We start from the raw sequence: 13213 nt of genomic DNA on the forward strand, positions 1-13213 counted from the left end.
CTTGGTGGTGCTGGGGCTTGAACCCCCAACCTTCTGGTCAGTAACCCTGAGCCTCAACCACTGAGCCACCACTGCTCCTAGTTGACGAGGTAACCGTGAGACAAAGCTAACATTAGACTTACTTACAACATCGCTATACTAGACGTGTCCAGTTGTTTACTTTATTTGAATTTATAAATGTTTGAAGTATGAATCGCGGAACGGTATTTAATGTGAGTAATGTTATTCTTCCTGGTTTGCCGCGGAGCATTCTGGGAAATGTAGTTTCTTGCTTGCAGAGGTTTGGTAGGATTTGAGTATGGTGTATAATGTAAAGTGTGAAATGTGTACATGATAATTGTGAAATTATTATTATAGCATATTAATATTGTTATATATAACATATATAATTAGTATATATAATTAGTATTTTGATTAATGTTATTTATTGTTGCATATTATTATTATTATTATTGGGCTATTGAATTGTGTTTGTACTAATACACATGAAAATAGAAATGTTGTATTCTTTTTATCTTCTCAGGTTTATTACCTGGTTATTTATTGGTGAGAAAAAATAAACAAACAAAAGTGAACCAAGAAAAACCTGAGTAATATCCTTTTGTACACTGGGTTGCCCTTTCCGTGGGGAGAACACGGAACAATCAGGTTCCTGAGAGGTGCCTGGAGGTTAAATCCCTCCCGTCCAGGACTAGTTCCCTCCTGGGATCTCTCAATGGTCCTTACGGGCCTCCAAAGACCTCCCTTCGAGGCGCTAGAATCAGTTGGACTCAGGGCCCTCTCTCTCAAGACTGCCCTGCTGATCGCGCTCGCCTCCATCAAGAGGGTCTGGGACCTGCAAGCGTTCTCTGTCAGCGACACTTGCCTGGAGTTCGGTCTGGCAGACACGTACATGATCCTAAGACCGTGACCGGGCTACATGCCCAAGGTTCCTACCACACCCTTCAGGATCAGGTGGTGAACCTGCAAGCGCTGCCCCGGGAGGACCCAGCCCTTTTGTTGCTGTGTCCAGTACGTTCTGAGCAGCTCTTTGTCTGCTTTGGGGGACAGCAGAAAGGGAACGCTGTCTCCAAACAGAGGCTCACCCACTGGGTTGTCGACGCCATTGCATTGGCTTATCACACCCAGGCCATGCCCCCCCTTGCGGGTCCAAGCGCACTCAACCAAGAAGTGTCGCGTCCTCATGGGCACTGGCCAGGGGCACCTCCCTAGCAGACATCTGTAGAGCAGCAGGGTGGGCAACACCTAATACCTTCGAGATTTTACAATCTCCGGGTTCAGTCGGTTTCGTCTCGGGTTTTCTCAGGTCCGAGCCCGTAGAACTCGGTAACACACTGACGAACTGGCCGGGTGAATCGCTTGCGCCTAGTGCCCTTTCCCTCAGCCGAGGTAAAATAGTGCGCCTTGTTTCCCAGGGGGTCCCACTTTTCGGATCCCTGGTTGATTCCTCCCCAGCCCTCTGGGTCCGCAGTTCAGCGGAGGAACTCTCCGACCCAGTCCACTACGGGTACTTAATCTACCCTGTACTGGAATAGGTGCTCCACAGGTGTTAGGCCTCCTATGTGGACTCCCCCTGTGTGTATTTCCACGGTACTGTCCCCTCACGAGCGGACTCCCATGTCTCCCTTTGGCAGTCCCAGCTGCCTCGGTCACCGTGCTGTAGCAACTACCCCCTCTCTCGAGGCTGGATCTACCACCGCGCCAAACTTCCCATATAGGCCCTATGACGGCCATGTGATGTGTTCGCCACCTTTACCTCCCCTGCAGGGTAGGTGTTGTCTCCGCAGGGTCTTCTCCCCCTGAAAGAATAGGAAACTGGGTAAGACCCCCTTCCATAAATGCATGTAAGGGCCCCGGCCGTGATTGCTCTATGCGAGAAACATAGAGAGAAAAGAGGCCCAGCCAGGCTTGGCCCGTTCCCAGGTTGGCAAGCATCACCTTGTTCCCCTCTCTAGGGTAACCAGAAGGATCCTGATGTCTTAATAGGGCATTGGGGAAGGGTACGTGCTGCCTGATACAGTTGGTCACGTTTGCACGGAAGAACACCTGCCCGCTTCTGTATCAGCAGTTCACGTACACGGCTCAGCGCATGGCATGATTAAAGTGGGACCCCTAGTGTCGCTTCTCCGACACAACGTGGAGAGAGCGACAGAAGGGGAACGTCTAGGTTAAGTATGTAACCTCCATTCCCCGATGGAGGGAACAAGACGTTGTGTCCTCCCCGCCATGACGCTGAATCGAGCCACTGTTGTGGCCGGACCGTTTCCGGCTCCTCAGAAAAATCCTGAATGAACTCCCGTATTCGCCCCGCCTAAATACCCGTATGTCCGGGGGCGGGGTATGCAAATACTGTCTGCCAAATTCTCATTGGCCTTTTTTCGTAAGTCAGAGGCATATTTCGGCGCTCGAGAGACCCCTGGTGTCGTTTCTCCGACACAACGTCTCGTTCCCTCCATCGGGGAACGGAGGTTACATACGTAACCTAGACGTTTTCTTCACTGTATAAACTGTGTGTTGCTCATACAGCTGAAGTTTCACTTACTGCCCCCTGGAGTAAACAGGTGGTACTACAAGCATTTCTCAGGAATCTTCCTTATACGGGGGCATTGCGATTTAATTGTGTTAATTTTTTTAACGTGTTATTTTTTATAAAATGAATCGCACTCAATTAACGTGTTAAATCGACAGACCTAGTTATTATTGCACTAAAATTACACGCACTTTGACGCCGTCAAAGACATCTATGTAGCGCACGTTTACATTGAAATCAATTATGAAACAGAGCAGAGGAACACATAAACGTGCTCAATGTGAACGGCCCCTCAGTGTAAGACTAAAACTCCATAGAAAAGTTTGATCACACTTGTCGATTCTTTATTATTTGTTGCGGCACATTTTAGATTTTAGAGTATAACATCATCAAAACTAAGAAGAAACACAAAAGTGTTTAAATTCTGCCATGATGATAACAAATGAAATCTTCTATTTGAACTTCTTCAGTGTTTCATCTATTCCAGATCTGCACACAGTTCATTTCCTCAATCAACTTCAGGTGCGTCCTGGGATAATTTTTAAACTATTGAGTTCATGTGCTGCACACTTGCTGGAGACTTTTCTTAAAATAAATAAATAAATACTGTTAAATAAATAAATAAATGCTGATAAATAAATACTGTTAAATAAATAAATTAATTAATTAGTACTGTTAAATAAATAAATAAATACTGTAAAATAAATAAATAAATTATGTAAAATAAATAAAAGGTTTGTATCTATAATTAGGCACAATTTATTTTTGAGTACAGAAATAATCTCAAGCGTTTGACCATAAAGTTTTAAGATTATGAGAAACAAATTTAGTCAGTGTCCTTTTGGACTGATTGTGTAGGACACATTTATTTTATATTTATATATTCTTAATATTAATTGTATTTACTAACTTTTACAATTTTTAGTTTTATTTGCTCATGGGTCTGAACACTCAGCTGGAGTAATTACTTTAAAGAATAGATTTAATGGATCCTGCAGGACATTTTATTTGCCAAGTAATTAAATATGTTGATAATATATTAATCTTGGGAAATTAAAATATTAAAAGTTTTTCGAATCCATAGAAAGTTTATTTGTTGGATGGTTAAATAAATATCCAAATAAAATTTTATTAGTTGGAGGAGATTTTAATATTATATTAAATGGAACAATAGATAAATGGCCACCAGGTCGACCTAACGTAAATAAAAATCTTAAAAACTTCATGGATAAATTCAATCTTATAGATATTTGGAGAACCAAATTCCCACATAAAAAGTAATTTACCTGGAGTAATAAAACAGGGTCTAGTCAATCTAGAATTGACATCTGGTTATTGTCTGAGAGCTTTAACAAAGATGATGTGGAAGTTGATATTATTTCTACTCCACTAACAGATCATAAAGCTATCAGTGTTAATATTAAATTCTCTAATACAAGTTGTTTTACTAATGAATCGTATTGGAAACTTAACAATTCACTGCTGCTATATGAGGAAGTAAAAGAAGTAATCACTGGGTTGATATGTAGCTTTTGGGATAAAGCCAATAAGGAGATGCATTTTGTTCAAATTGGGAACTTCTGAAATTTGAGTTCACTAAATGTTTAAGGAAATTGGATTTGCACTCTGGCCTGAGCAGGAATGGATGGACATGCGCACGGGGACACGTCTGGCACTGCAGGATTTGAGTCCCTGGCGGCGTAGTGTGTTACTGATGGTAGCCTTTGTTACTTTGGTCCCAGCTCTCTGCAGGTCATTCACTAGATCCCCCCGTGTGGTTCTGGGATTTTTGCTCACCGTTCTTGTGATCATTTTGACCCCACGTGGTGAGATCTTGCATGGAGCCCCAGATCAAGGGAGATTATCAGTGATCTTGTATGTCTTCCATTTCCTAATAATTGTTCCGACAGTTGATTTCTTCACACCAAGCTGCTTACCTATTGCAGATTCAATCTTCCCAGCCTGGTGCAGGTCTACAGTTTTGTTTCTGTGTCCTTTGACAGCTCTTTGGCCATAGTGGAGTTTAGAGTGTGACTGTTTGAGGTTGTGGACAGGTGTCTTTTATACTGATAACAAGTTCAAACAGGTGCCATTAATACAGGTAATGAGTGGAGGACAGAGGAGCCTCTTAAAGAAGAAGTTACAGGTCTGTGACAGCCAGAAATCTTGCTTGTTTGTAGGTGACCATATACTTATTTTCCCCCATAATTTGCAAATAAATTCATTCAAAATCCTACAATGTGATTTTCTGGATTTTTTTTCTCATTTTGTCTCTCATAGTTGAAGTGTACCTATGATGAAAATTACAGGCCTCTCTTATCTTTTTAAGTGGGAGAACTTGCAAAATCAGTGGCTGACTAAATACTTTTTTGCCCCACTGTATATGTATAGACATTATCAAACTAGTATTTGTCAAAGTTTAGCATTTAAATGTATTTGAAGTGTCAGTTTTTGCAGGTTATGTCATTATGCTGCAATCAAACCTGACCATGATGTTACAAAGAGAAGACATAGAATAAGCATTTTTCTACCAATAAATTATTTCAAACATAAAAAATGTAATAACTTAAAAAAATTCATAAGAATGTAAATAAAATAACATCAATAAACATTAATGAACAGAAATTAACTGGAAATAAATATACAACAGAAGAATCAGAGTAAAAAAATTCTAAACAATTGCAATTTCAAGTTTATATAGTATTAAATAAATAATTGCAAATATGAATGTGTGCGTTTGTGTATGTTTCAGATTTATGTCATCAGCTGGATGACAACAGATGACCTGTATTGCTAACAGTTACCAAAAGATGGTTGTAGAGCTCCACTTATGGGTCTTCTCCACTGCACAGTACAGCTCGACTCTACTCTGCTCGCTTTTTTGGGAGTTTTCCACTATGGATAGTACCTGGTATCTGGAACCTGGTACTTTTTTTAGTACCACCTCAGTTGAGGTTCAAGTGAGCCGATACTAAATGTTACATCAAAACCCTGCAGATCGAGAGAATCGTCACTACCAGCATCACTGGATTTGCGACATGGCACATCAACCTGCTAGTTTTAAATTAGCTACAGGGATAGCAGTATCATTTGTTCACGCAACTTTCGAATTGTAAAAAGAAATGGCTGTGCGCAAAACCACACCTTGCTTCTAAAACAACCAGGGCAATTTAACTGTTACACTTGTGTAAAATCACCATGCAACAACTGCTTTGACAATGAGCTAGTAGCTAACAGCTAGCAGTTGTGTTATTGTTTTGGTCAGTTTTTGTCATGTTTAAGATGATGTCACGGCAGTAGAGGTGGCACAACTATGACGTTCAGCCTATAATCCCACTCACGTTGAGGCGGCACTAAACTGCAATAGAAAAGAAATCTCAGAAAAGTAAAGCGAGTAGAGTTGCGTGGAGTCTTGCGTAAAGTGCCATTATTGATGCCCTGGTTGTGTGTGTGTGTGTTCTGCATTGTGAGTGTGTTATCGTCTTAACCCTTTATGTCTGAGTGTGTGTGTTTAGCCAAAAATTATTTGTTTTATTTTATAAATGTAAAAAAAATATATATAAATAAATAGTGTTGTGTTAAAGTCTCACTAGTTCAGTCTTGTGTGTGTGTGTGTGTGTGTGTGTGTGTGTGTGTGTGTGTGTGCGTGCGTGCGTGCGTGCGTGCGTGTGTGTGTGTAAGTGTGTGAGTTGGAGTGTTTTGCACTGAGGATGTTTTAGAGTCTCACCATGTAATTTCTGTGTGTTCTTTACTGCATTGTGGCTGATTTATTGATTGCATTTAACGGATAAAAACATTTCTGTTTTTCTTTCCCATTCATTTTCAATGGTCAAACAATTTTGTCCTCGGATACCAAATGCGTTGTATTTATTTATTTATTTTTGTATTATTTATACGACCATTTAGACTTATTGCAACAAGCCCAAATATTGTTATATGTTCATATGGAAAATAGAGAAAAAGTCCCCAAGTCTCGTACTGCACAGATAAAGGAAATAATTTGTATTAAATTATTTAAAAATATATTTCTGTGACAGCACAAATATTATAAATAATACTAAAATAAGTCAAGAAAAAAAAATAGAAATCAACAATTTATTTCTGAATTGTGAATTACCTGGAGTTTGTTCAGAGTAGCTGTTAGACATCAGCACTGAAAGAAAAAAATAAAGCATTTCCATTAATTCAACACAATTCAATACAAATTTAAAACGTGTTTATGTCTAAAGTTTATTGTAGTTCAAATGAGTGTTTCGTTTTCTTCTTCTTAAGATAGTTTTCCACTCATTTCTATTTGGATTCATCAGTCGACTGATGTTGGAGATTCAGTGTGTGACCTCATCAAACACACATCTGCAGGACTCACAGGTGAATTCACTGATGGAGTGTGTGGCAGGGCGGGGCCGGGTCGTGATTCTGCACTCCCGGCCCCTAATCAGGCTAATCAAGCATCAGAGAGAGATAAAGGTTGCCTGGAAGATGCAGTGCGACAGAGAGAGAGATTTACGGACAGCTGTCCGACACCTTTGTGTGTTTGTCTTTTAGAGTCTACATCACTGCCATCCAACCCAACGGAGCAGCCGCGGCCATCCGCCGGAGGACGGGAGAAGGGGCTCCTAACCAACCGCCTCGAGTGGTCAGGCCCTCTTCCAGGGGTGGGAGGAGAACCCTACCAGTCGCTATGAGACAGTAGCAGAAGACTGTCATTATGATGCACATTTTGCGAGAGAATGCAAAATAATATGCGAGAGAACAAAAAGTTTCTCTGGGGAACGCAACGTTTTGTGAGAGAACGTAAAAGCATATACTTATTTTTACTCCACCACCTTGACCCTTTAGGGGCTCCGTAGTCTTCGTGTATGAGTCTTTCATTCATTTGTCTCGTGACAGCTGCATAGACTCTGTATTGGAAACAGAAATTAATTCATTCTTCCAACCTTCATTAAATACAAGCGGTTGGTCACACTCTGTAACCAAGGGCGTAGATTTGGCTTGAACATTGGGGGGGTTGCAGCATGACACATTTACATGTTTCCATAAATAATGGGGGGGTTGTACTTGCTTGTTTGGTGGAAATTCCTCCACTGCACATTTCAATAAATATAATTTATTCTTTACAAAATCATTTAATCAAATAATAAAATATGTATTGAAGTGAGGATACAAATCTGGACAAATATGGTCAATAATAGCATATTTAGAAACGATGTGTCAGTGATTGTTTATATTTCACCTCCAGAGGCTGCGGTCATACTTTTGAACCCTCAAGCGCAAACTATTGAAGTATCTGTGTTAATATTTGACAATAACCAAAAGTTCCAAAAGCAGCTATCAATGACTCTATTTTTTCGTGTGTGTGTGTTGTTATAGGTTTAAATTAAAGCCGAATAATTCCCCACTATTATTAGTGGTGCTTGCAAAGCATCACTATTGTAATCTCACATACTTATTATACTTTTTATTAGTGGTGCTTGCAAAGCATCACTATTGTAATCTCACATACTTATTTTTATTTTTATTAGTGGTGCTTGCAAAGCATCACTATTGTAATCTCACATACTTATTTTTATTTTTATACTTTTTATTATTCTATCTCCGTACAAAACTTCGGCACCTAACTCGTCCCGCACCGTTTGGCGTAGACCCACGAATGAGGTGTCAAATCGAACGGCCTATTGAGGACACGTGTGCTATGACTTTTATAAGCTGATCGGGGTACAGTAATTGCCCCAGGGGCAAAAAAGCGTCGAAAAATCCCATAGACTTAACATTGCGACAAACTTTGACGCGTCACAGCTCCGAGCGAGGATTTCGCAGAAACGCAGTGATTTGCCATATTTGAAGAGGCTGGCAGGCTCTGTAAGAGCATACCTCAAAATGGGGTAAAAGTTGCACCCCTGGGGGGCAGGAGCTGCCCAAAAATGCCCCAATTGACTTACAATGGTGTAGGACGGCCCATGAAATGAAATGGCATTGGGATTTGTATTCAACATAGCTCTGGATCACAGTGTCATAGAGACAATGGGGCGGGCTCATTTTACTCAGACGACCAATCAGTATCTCAGGATCATTTTGAATCTATCAAGCCACGCCCTAGCAACCATTAAGAGCACCTTAGCAACAAGTCCCATAGACTTCCATTGAAAGACATCAAAGGGATATCTCCGGATAGAAGTGTCATAGAAACACAAGGGTGGTCTCGTTTGACTCGGGACAGCAAACAGCCAATCATGCATCAAATCAACACTTCCTAGCCCCTCCCTAGCAACCATTGTCGAGCACCTTAACAACCAAAATCCATAGAGGGATATCTTCCATTCTGAATGTCACAGAGGCATGGGAGTTGGTTTATATCATTCATACTGACAAGCAGCCTTTGGAGATTCATGATTGGCAGCTGCCAAACCACTCCCTAGCAACTAAACAGAGTACCCTAGCAACCGTTTAGCAGTAACTATATCTCTGCACCAGAAAATCAGAGAGACTTCTGGGTTGATTTATTTCAATCAGGATGGCAAGGACACTTGATTAGTATCACTATGGTAACTGCCTAGCAACCAGATGGGGTTACCCTAGCAACCGAGTAAGAAATCGCATATCTCTGCACCAGAAAACACTACAGACTTCCGGGTTGACTTATTTCACTCAGGATGGAAAGGAGCCATGTGTTGTATTACCTTGGTAACTGCATAGCAACCACTTGGGCTTACCCTAGCAACCGAGTAACAAATCACATATTTCTGCACCAGAAAATCGTACAGACTTCTGGTTTGATTTATTTATGACCACAATTTTTGTTCTTTTCAAGTTATAGCATGCTGTTTGACGAGTTTTGCCACGGCAAGCACCACTCACATTTTCTTCAGGAAATGTACCCATCTAGTTAGTGGTGCTTGCAAAGCATCACTATTGTAATCTCACATACTTATTATTTTTATTTTTATTTTTATTTTTCTTACTTCTTATTATATCTCTTAACAAAACTTCGGCACCTAACTCGTCCCACGACCGCTTGGCGTAGACCCACGAATGAGGTATCAAATCGAACGGCCTATTGAGGACACGTGTGCTATGACTTTTATAAGCTGATCGAGGTACGGTAATTGCCCCAGGGGCAAAAAAGCGGCCGAAAAATCCCATAGACTTAACATTGTGACAAACTTTGAGGCGTCACAGCTCCGAGCGAGGATTTCGCAGAAACGCAGTGATTTGCCACATTTGAAGAGGCTGGCAGGCTCTGTAAGAGCATACCTCAATATGGGGTAAAAGTTGCACCCTGGGGGGCAGGAGCTGCCCAAAAATGCCCCAATTGACTTATAATGGTGTAGGACGGCCCATGAAATGAAAAGGCATAGGGATTTGTATTGAACATAGCTCTGGATCACAGTGTCATAGAGACGAGGGGGTGGGCTCATTTTACTCAGACGACCAATCAGTCTCTCAGGATCATTGTGAAGCTATCAAGCCACGCCCTAGCAACCATTAAGAGCACCTTAGCAACAAGTCCCATAGACTTCTATTGAAACAGATCAAAGGGATATCTCCGGATAGAAGTGTCATAGAAACACAAGGGTGGTCTCGTTTCACTCGGGACAGCAAACAGCCAATCATGCATCAAATCAACACTTCCTAGCCCCTCCCTAGCAACCATTGTCGAGCACCTTAACAACCAAAATCCATAGAGGGATATCTTCCATTCTGAATGTCACAGAGGCATGGGAGTTGGTTTATATCATTCATACTGACAAGCAGCCTTTGGAGATTCATGATTGGCAGCTGCCAAGCCACTCCCTAGCAACTACACAGAGTACCCTAGCAACCGTTTAGCAGTAACTATATCTCTGCACCAGAAAATCAGAGAGACTTCTGGGTTGATTTATTTAAATCAGGATGGCAAGGAGACTTGATTAGTATCACTATGGTAACTGCCTAGCAACCACATGGGGTTACCCTAGCAACCGAGTAACAAATCACATATCTCTGCATCAGAAAAACGTACAGACTTCCGGGTTGACTTATTTCAATCAGGATGGAAAGGACACTTCATTAGTATCACTATGGTAACTGCCTAGCAACCAGATGGGCTTACCCTAGCAACCGAGTAACAAATCACATATCTCTGCATCACAAAAACATAGAGACTTCCGGGTTGACTTATTTCAATCAGGATGGCAAGGACACTTGATTAGTATCACTATGGTAACTGCCTAGCAACCAGATGGGCTTACCCTAGCAACCGAGTAACAAATCACATATCTCTGCATCACAAAAACATAGAGACTTCCGGGTTGACTTATTTCAACCAGGATGGCAAGGACACTTCATTAGTATCAATATGGTAACTGCCTAGCAACCACATGGGGTTACCCTAGCAACCAAGTAACAAATCACATATCTCTGCATCAGAAAAACGTAGATACTTCTGGGTTGACTTATTTCAATCAGGATGGCAAGGACACTTGATTACTATCACTATGGTAACTGCCTAGCAACCAGATGGGGTTACCCTAGCAACCGAGTAACAAATCACATATCTCTGCACCAGAAAATAGTACTGACTTCCGGGTTGATTTATTTCACTCAGGATCGCAAGGACACTTGATTACTATCACTATGGTAACTGCCTAGCAACCACATGGGGTTACCCTAGCAACCGAGAAACAAATCACATATCTCGGCACCAGAAAAGAGTACAGACTTCCGGGTTGATTTATTTCAACCAGGATGGCAAGGACACTTGATTACTATCACTATGGTAACTGCCTAGCAACCAGATGGGGTTACCCTAGCAACCGAGTAACAAATCACATATATCTGCATCAGAAAAACGTAGAGACTTCCGGGTTGACTTATTTCAATCAGGATGGCAAGGAGACTTGATTAGTATCACTATGGTAACTGCCTAGCAACCAGATGGGGTTACCCTAGCAACCGAGTAACAAATCACATATCTCTGCATCAGAAAAAAGTAGACACTTCCGGGTTGACTTATTTCAATCAGGATGGCAAGGACACTTCATTAGTATCACTATGGTAACTGCCTAGCAACCACATGGGGTTACCCTAGCAACCGAGTAACAAATCACATATCTCTGCATCAGAAAAACATAGAGACTTCCGGGTTGACTTATTTCAATCAGGATGGCAAGGAGACTTGATTAGTATCACTATGGTAACTGCCTAGCAACCAGATGGGGTTACCCTAGCAACCGAGTAACAAATCACATATCTCTGCACCAGAAAACACTACAGACTTCCGGGTTGACTTATTTCACTCAGGATGGAAAGGAGCCATGTATTGTATTACCTTGGTAACTGCCTAGCAACCAGATGGGCTTACCCTAGCAACCGAGTAACAAATCACATATCTCTGCATCACAAAAACATACAGACTTCCGGGTTGACTTATTTCAATCAGGATGGCAAGGACACTTGATTACTATCACTATGGTAACTGCCTAGCAACCAGATGGGGTTACCCTAGCAACCGAGTAACAAATCACATATCTCTGCATCACAAAAACGTAGAGACTTCCGGGTTGACTTATTTCAATCAGGATGGCAAGGACACTTGACTAGTATCACTATGGTAACTGCCTAGCAACCAGATGGGGTTACCCTAGCAACCGAGTAACAAATCACATATCTCTGCATCAGAAAAACATAGAGACTTCCGGGTTGACTTATTTCAATCAGGATGGCAAGGAGACTTGATTACTATCACTATGGTAACTGCCTAGCAACCAGATGGGGTTACCCTAGCAACCGAGTAACAAATCACATATCTCTGCATCACAAAAACGTAGAGACTTCCGGGTTGACTTATTTCAATCAGGATGGCAAGGACACTTGATTAGTATCACTATGGTAACTGCCTAGCAACCAGATGGGGTTACCCTAGCAACCGAGTAACAAATCACATATCTCTGTACCAGAAAACACTACAGACTTCCGGGTTGACTTATTTCACTCAGGATGGAAAGGAGCCATGTATTGTATTACCTTGGTAACTGCCTAGCAACCAGATGGGCTTACCCTAGCAACCGAGTAACAAATCACATATCTCTGCATCACAAAAACATACAGACTTCCGGGTTGACTTATTTCAATCAGGATGGCAAGGACACTTGATTAGTATCACTATGGTAACTGCCTAGCAACCAGATGGGGTTACCCTAGCAACCGAGTAACAAATCACATATCTCTGCATCACAAAAACATAGAGACTTCCGGGTTGACTTATTTCAATCAGGATGGCAAGGACACTTGATTAGTATCACTATGGTAACTGCCTAGCAACCAGATGGGGTTACCCTAGCAACCGAATAACAAATCACATATCTCTGCACCAGAAAACACTACAGACTTCCGGGTTGACTTATTTCACTCAGGATGGAAAGGAGCCATGTATTGTATTACCTTGCTAACTGCATAGCAACCACATGGGCTTACCCTAGCAACCTAGTAACAAATCACATATTTCTGCACCAGAAAATTATACAGACTTCTGGGTTGATTTATTTATGACCACAATTTCTGTTCTTTTCAAGCAGGCTATTTGACGAGTTTTGCCACGGCAAGCACCACTCACATTTTCTTCAGGAAATGTACCTATCTAGTTAGTGGTGCTTGCAAAGCATCACTATTGTAATCTCACATACTTATTATTTTTATTTTTATTTT

The sequence above is a fragment of the Xyrauchen texanus genome, chromosome 1 (assembly GCF_025860055.1).
Source record: "Xyrauchen texanus isolate HMW12.3.18 chromosome 1, RBS_HiC_50CHRs, whole genome shotgun sequence".
In the NCBI taxonomy this organism is placed as follows: Eukaryota; Metazoa; Chordata; class Actinopteri; order Cypriniformes; family Catostomidae; genus Xyrauchen; species Xyrauchen texanus.